The sequence below is a fragment of the Copadichromis virginalis genome, linkage group LG8 (assembly GCF_057382275.1).
Source record: "Copadichromis virginalis isolate Kocher_CV1m ecotype Utaka linkage group LG8, C_Virginalis_male_GT1.1, whole genome shotgun sequence".
NCBI classification, from domain to species: domain Eukaryota; kingdom Metazoa; phylum Chordata; class Actinopteri; order Cichliformes; family Cichlidae; genus Copadichromis; species Copadichromis virginalis.
In genome coordinates, this window is record NC_140625.1 from 32,214,041 (window position 1) to 32,221,540 (window position 7,500).

Sequence of the window (7,500 nt, forward strand, 5' to 3'; positions counted from 1 at the left end):
AGTGATGAGCGTCTGTGGGGGAAAAGACGAGAACGCCGTGGATCCACGTGGACCGTACCGCGGTCCGGGGTACACCTGTCGGATCAAAGTTGTACCTAAGCTGCCGAGGCGGAATAAAACAGCTAAAGTTTGGATTCTGTCTCCGGATGCTCGGCGAGGCGCCGCGATACTCACGGGAGCAGCTGCGGGTCGGGTCCTCCGAAGGAAGTCTACCAGGCTGCTCAGCAGCAGATCTCTCCCAGCGCAGAGGCTCCTCGGCTGGGTTAAATCTCTCTGACTGAAGCCTCCCGGCAGCCTCCGGCTCTCTGTGGCATCTCTGAGGGGTGGGGGGGGGACTGCAGCCGCCCCCCAGCTACGATGCTTGGTCCGATCCGGGGATGCGAGCGAGCGAGCGTCTATCTGCTCTCTGCTCCGGAGCGCCGGCTGAGACTGAGCGGACACCTGTTCACCGGAGAGCGCATCGCAACGCACACACTCAGCAGAGGGAGGGAGGAGTAACGATGTTTGAGAGAAGCACACACTCTAAGAGCAGGAGTGTGCGATGGAGGAGGGGCGGCAGTGTTTGAAAAGCCGGAGAACAAAAGGGGGAGAGGAGGGGAGGCAGCGGAGCGAGGAGGTGAGAGACGAGGTTTACTGCAGCTCGCAGGAATCAGCAGAAAAATAAAAACGTGAACGTGAAACGATGCTGCGAGCGACCGTCAGTCAGACCCGTCAATCCTGAGCGTCTCTGATGACCTGCACTCGGAAACAAGACGCGTCAGCCTCAACGACGCCAACGGTTTAAAATCCAGGTCTTAGAATCATTTAGAGCAGATTAAAGAGAAAAAAAGTAAAAATTCAAGTAAAACATTTCAATCAAACTATATTTCTGAGCAACACTCGGCATTCTGCAGCGAGAGGAATCTCTGTGTGCGATTCCTGTCGGGTGATGAAGAGCAGCTCGAGCTGTTTGCAGTCCTTCACGGTGCAGCGAGGAGTAAAGAGCTTCTAAACACTGCAGTTAGCCAGCGTTAGTTTGTTTCATGTTACCATCTTCAACTCGCTGTCGTTGGGCAGGTTTGACGTCAGGACGCTCGGAGGCGAGCAACATGTTTGTGCTCGTGTCAAAGGTCACGTGCTGGATTTGAACCTGCGACGCTGGACTCCCAGGTATCTAAGCAGCTGTTTGCTCCCACCTGCCGAGCCTCTTCTTTACAACCCGGCGTGGAAAACTACCGACCTCCCCGGGACATTAAAGGAGCAGTTGGCACAAAACACAGCGCGGACGCTCCAATGGGCTGAGGGTCAAAGGTCACTGAGTGAAATCAGAGGCTGTCGCCGCGGTTTACAGTCGGCTCATGTTTGCTCTGCCTGCCTATGAGGTCACATCACAGCTGACGATTAGCGTGTGGCGGTTTGATCTTCCTGTAAAGGACCATTTCTCCTGATCTGAAGCTCATCATTGTCCTTCTGCACAGCACCTCAAACGCCTCGACCCACAGAAATGCCTGAAGTCACACTCTTCTCCACAGCGCCGCTCCTGCTCTCAGCAACATGAACAGTCACTGAGCTGATAACAACCCAGCAGCTCCGACAGGTTGTTATAAAGTTATGAAGCCTCGTGCCGGTCGGTCGAGACGACGGCACAAAAATCAAACGCAGCTGTAAACGTCTAAAATCCATCTGCTGTATTTGTGACTCGCTGCGAGCCGCACTCACAGCCGGAAAACAAATCCCGGTTTTCCAACTTTTCTTCTGGAACGCCCTCAGCTCAGGAACTCAGGACTGTCTGAGGGTTTCAGAGCTTTAAGATTCCCAGACTGAGGAGGAGAGCAGACAGATGTGAGGCTGATGAAGCTGGAAAAGCTAAACTGAGTAGAAAACAAGTAGAATAAAGCTTTGTAATGAAATACAATAATACCGTCTTTAAAGCTTTAAAAGCTCCTTAAAATACAGTCGAATTAAATAAAATAGAATAAAAATAAATTATTAAAGAACGAGCAGGACTGAAGTCTGAGGTGGCGTTCAGACCAATCGTCCGTGCAGATGTTTCCGTGTGACCATCAGCTGAAGTATTGTGGATAATTGTGGATAGAAGTGTGAATGAGGGGTGCGCTGCTGAAATGTGTCCCTGTGGAAACAGCAGCTGTGGGCGACAGCACGAGATCGGGGTTACTGACTGTAACTTCAGTTCTCTGAGTCCAAGCGCAGCCCCCCGACTGGCGACCATCACAGGTTCTAACCGCCGCAGTCAGACATGATTCCAGAGGTGAGGCGGGGCTTAACCTCACTTCCTGTCCCGTTGTAGCGTTCTGAATCCACCTGCAGGTGGGTGTGCGGTGGAGGAGCGCCAGCAGCGTAAACGGGACGTTTATCTGAGTTCACAGCAGATAAACATCAAACATGGAGATGAATCGTGCTTCACAGAGTTTCTGTGTTTGTTTACAACATTCAGCTCAGCACAGAACGAAGCTTTAAAGACCTTTTTTTCAGTTTTGATTCATTTTCTCTGCAGGCCTCAGCCTGAAGGTCGCTGCTTTCCCTGCAAATGAAAGCATGATTATTGGAACTATTTTGAGCTGCGAATGAATCCATACGTGAGCTCCTGCGAGCCGAGGCCAAAGCAGACGGCGGCGTGTTTGTTTATGATGAAGGACGGTCGCAGGTGCGAGCGATGCAGCAGAGCGATGCAGCAGAGCGAGCTCTGCGAGACGTTACTGTGCATCCGCAGCCTGCAGCAGCCAACAAACAATCCGGTTTGACATCATAAACACAGAAAACAATTAATGTGCCGCGGAGACGAGCTGCGGCTGCTGCTCATTGGCTCAGAGCTGCCACAGCAGCGCTCTGTTTCCATGGTTCCCATTCAAGCGCAACAGGTGAGGGAGAGACGTAGGGAGAAACAATGGAGGCTCCTGCAGGTTCAGTTTGCACCACGCAGGCATGCACATCACCTCATCTGAATATTTGCACACACGCCTCTCTGCTTTGACTTTCTGCAAAGCAGCAAACACGCAAAGATCCGCCTCCGCCTCCGCCTCCTTCGGGCAGAGATCTGCAGCCTGGAGTAAACGGTCCAACATTTCCCGTCTGAGAACCACGACCTCGATCTCTTACCCTCTGGGCCCAGAGTTCTGCCTACAGGGACAAAACAAACCTCGCTTCACTCACAACCAGTAATCAGATTAATCTCACCATGACTCCCAGCAGGAACATTTCCACAGCAGAAAATAGTGAAAACATCCTGAGCATCACTGAACGCCTACAGCTTTCACTACTTCAATATGACAGGAAAAAAAGCTTTCAAAGTATTTATGTGAGTGAAGGAAACGAACATCCTGTTCTCTGACAAATAACTGCAGCAACATTCGGGACGAACTCCGGCTGTGAAGCAGACACAGCCAGGTTTCACACCTCCACATCACAACACCCAAAACACATCGCAGCGTGACGGATGGTTTCTCAACATCCTCTTTTGGAGAAGATCAGTGAAGCTGCTCCTGTCTGTCCGATGGGTGCAAGGAAAACGATGCTGGAGTATGTTTGCTCACAGCCTCTGCTGCACAGTGTGGGAGCACGAATGCTGCTTCAGTTCCTGTAACGGGACTTAGGTACTGACCAATCACGTCAAACCAGGCCTCTTCATAAAGGTGAAGAGTCTGGGCACCATCAGCTGTCATCTGAAGGTGTTTCATTTTTCCACATCTGTCCACAAACACTGAAACAGGAAGTCCTGGATGTTTACTGGATACACACTGTTGGATCACAGTGCACTGTTTCACTGTTCCAAAGATCATTATTGGAAGGTTGTTGGTGGCGTGCTGTTCTGGATACAGGTCGCAGCAGATGGCCCCGCCCCTCCCTGAGCCTGGTTCTGCCGGAGGTTTCTTCCTGTTAAAAGGGAGTTTTTCCTTCCCACTGTCACCAAAGTGCTGCTCACAGGGGGTCATGTGATTGTTGTCTGTATTATTGTAGGGTCTACCTTACAATATAAAGCGTCTTGAGGTGACCACTGTTGTGATTTGATGTATAAATAAAACTGAATTGAACTGAAGACTGTTGGTTTGTCTGGCGGTCGCTGTCGGTGCTGGCTGTGGCTTACTGTGGTTGGTGCTTGATTAGGGGTTGGTTGTAGTTGTGTTTGTTGTTAGGTGCTGTTTGGATGCGGTTGTCGTGCCTGAGCCGTTGCGTTGTTGTTTGAAGTAAATGTGATGTGTTGCTCTCCTCCTCTGCACTCCTGTCAGGCTGAACTGAAGCAGCGCTAAAAGCCTCTGAGCCGCTCACAGGTCATTACTGTTTAACAGCCCTCTGCAGCACAAACAGTGACTTAGTGAAACACTGCTGCTCACTGGAAAACCAGTCGAGGTGTGAGGAGGACGTCTCCGAACAAACCCTCCTGTCTGCGCGTGTGATTGGTCGAGGCGCCGATGTTGTCTCGTAATGATTCGTCGCTGACAGGATGTCGAGTCACGATTCTGCAGTATAGCACGAGGAGACGTAACTTTAATAGTGCGCGCCGTGTGTGTGTCGTGGTTTATGAGTGCGTGGGAGTTCTCCTCGGAGAGCGTGTGTCAGCGAGGAAATGACTCGCATCAGTCACAGAAATGGTGCGTTAGTGGCTTCCCGGGCGTCACACGACGACTGTTATCCCTCGCTGATGGACGGCCTCCGCTCGCAGCGGCGGCGGCGTGCCACAGACTTCCCACGCTGATTCAGTTTGAGCCACCGCAGGGTCTGCTTCAATTTTACCTCTGCAGCAAAAGTTCAATCAGTTTAAGTCTGACCTCGTTTGTCGGTGACCTTTAAATCCACCATCGGCTGATGTGAGCTGAAAGCAACCTGAGGAGAAACACCTCCCTCCCCGCTGCACCTCACTCTGTCATGACTCCGCCTTTCACCAAAATCCAGCTTCACAGTTTACAGCACGGACTGGATTTAAATGAGCACGTTCTAATTTACTATAAACATCCTGTGAAACAACAAGCGAAGCATCACGAGAGAATTCGATGACTTGATACAAGACAAAGCGACAGCGCGAGGACGCGATGGGTCAGATCAGGTGTGCAGCGGTTAGAAATAACCAGACGTGGTCCACAGAAGGAGAACCGATGGCCTGACTGAGGCGGGGAGTAGCTGCTGCTCTGACAGCAAGGAGTCAGACTCAGGTGGTCACTTATCTGTTGTGGGGACAGCGGCAGGATGCACTATCACCCACTATCACTATCACCCAGAGCGCCACACCGGCCCGAACAATCCGTTCGGGCTGGTGTGGCGCTCTGGGTGATGTTCTGCAGGGAAACCTCGACTGGCCTCTTCCAGCATCAGGAAGGTGTTTTAATGTAATGGCTGCCTGCTGCAGTTAGTCACCCAGCATGTGCCTGTTTTTAAAGATTAGCTTGTATGGGCTTTGAAAGGGGAAAAGCGCCCCTGCTGTTTGTAACGTTCCTCTAAAGTCCAGTTTAGTCTAAGTATCCATGATTTAAGCCTGACATGACAGAAGGACGGAGAAATGAAGCAATGCAACAGTGTTCAGAGCAGAAAAACAGAGTGAATCTGGAAGTAAATGCTGTGAAGTGGCTGCAGAGCTGGTGTAGAGCTGGTCCAGGAGCTGCTGGACTCGAAGCTCTGTCCCTGTTAACGTGTCAGAAAAGCGCGTCAGCGCCAGGAATGAGTCAAAGAAGTGCAAAGCAGGAAGTCAGCAGTGAGTAATGTTTGATGGAGCCAGTGTCACAGGGCTGTGTTGTGTTCAAGGACACTGGAAATGTAGCGCTCAAAGGACAACATGTGCTCCAGCGTTTTCAGCTTTCACTGCTTTCTTCTCTCGTGGTTTGATGGAAGTTTCAGGTGATTAAAAGCTTCCTTCATTCATATCAAACATACCTCTGAGGTGCTGAACACCATCACAGTTAATGAGCCTCGAGTCAGGTGGAGGTTTCAGAGAGGACAAGTCCATCGGAGTTTTTAGAACAGCTGTGATGAGAAGAGGAAGGAGGAGCGCCGATGTGAGGACGTGTTATCCTTCACAAACACCTGAGCCTAAGCAGGGAGCCACCTGCTGCTGGATGTGACTAAGGCACAGCTCTATTCTGCACAGCTCTGTTCTGCATGGACGATTTAAAGCTCGCCAATGTTTCAACTTCAACACTCTGTTGGTTCAGTTTCTAAATAACAGAAATGATCCAGGTTATAATTACTGCTGGTTAAATCCTAATGTGCAACAAACTGAAGCTCGTGTTCATCATTCAGTCAGAAAAGCTGAGAGTCTTTCTGTGAGCGTGTTTTCTGTGTGAGGCGTCCTCACTAACGATGCACTCCACAGGCTAGTGCGACCGAAGAGCCGCAAACACAGAGATCCTGTAACGAGCCGTGACTCAGAAAACTCAGAACAGTCACGACTGATTCTACTCAGGACGCAGTCATCCTCTCAGTGTGTGTCTGTGTGAGTGTGTGTGTGTCTGAGTGTCTGTGTGTGAGTGTGTGTGTGTCAGAGAGGTTGTTTCCTGTTGTAAACAGTAAAAACGTCTCCTCATCCGTGCAAAGTTGGCCTTCACACATAAACCTGTTTAGTCATGATGTGGGGACGTCCGCCTCTACGCTCACCTTTCGGTCCTTTCGGGGAAACGGAGACATGCTCGGTTTGGTACAAACGTGAAGGAGAAACCATTTAGCAGATCTTCTGATGAATTCACGAGTCTGAGTCTTCACGGGGATGTTTATAAAAAACTCCATGCACCAAGCTGGGACAAGCCCCTCCCACAGACAGAATAAAAGCTTCCAGCTCTTAAAGTCACTTTAAATGTCGATGGCCTTCTTCCTGTGACTGAAATCAGGTCAGGTGATCAGTCACCATTTCAAACCTTTATGACTGTAAAACCTTCACAGTCATGTTAAATACATACAAACTGGTTTGTTCTCTGCAGATCATTTCTACTGCTAGCGTCACCTGAACTGGACCTTTGTGCTGTGTTTGTGCTGCTGGAGCATTTTTAATGACATCATCTGACCAATAACACGGCTGCTGTGAGGTCACTGTAACAGAGAGGCTGCCTGAGGAATACAGAACAAGACGAGCGACGAGGCTTCAACGAGCGCTGCGTGGATGAAATCTGTCTGTTGGAGCGCAGCAGCTTGGAAGACTGTCAGCGTTCAGTTTTAGTGAGCGTGGGACACAGAGAGAGATTTGTTGTCAGATCACAGAGAGCGCCGGCGAGCGCCGGTGGATGAGGTGTGTGATATAAGACGGAGGCTGGTCATTAAGAGCCTTAAGAGCAATCAGCGAGGTCCTGAATTGAATCCTCAGAGGCGAGGCGGCCGCAGCATTACGAGCGCCTCAGCCTGAAGACTTTCTGCCACCATAACAGGTTAAAGCGTTGATGACATCAAAATACGAACGCACGCTGCTGCTGTGACCTTTCTGCTCTTCATCAGAAATCCAGCCACGAGGACCTCGGGAGAGCGATGCGCAGCTTCTCCATCGTTCATCAGCTCCACTAAACCTGCCTTTCCTCCGCCTTCCCTTTG

At 50.5% G+C, this 7,500-nt stretch overlaps 1 protein-coding gene across 2 annotated transcripts in view; it reads right to left on the bottom strand.

Moving 5' to 3' along the window:
* ankfn1a (ankyrin repeat and fibronectin type III domain containing 1a) overlaps window positions 1–7,500 on the bottom strand; it is a 110,522-nt gene that overhangs the window by 69,771 nt on the left and 33,251 nt on the right. The window lies entirely within an intron of this gene.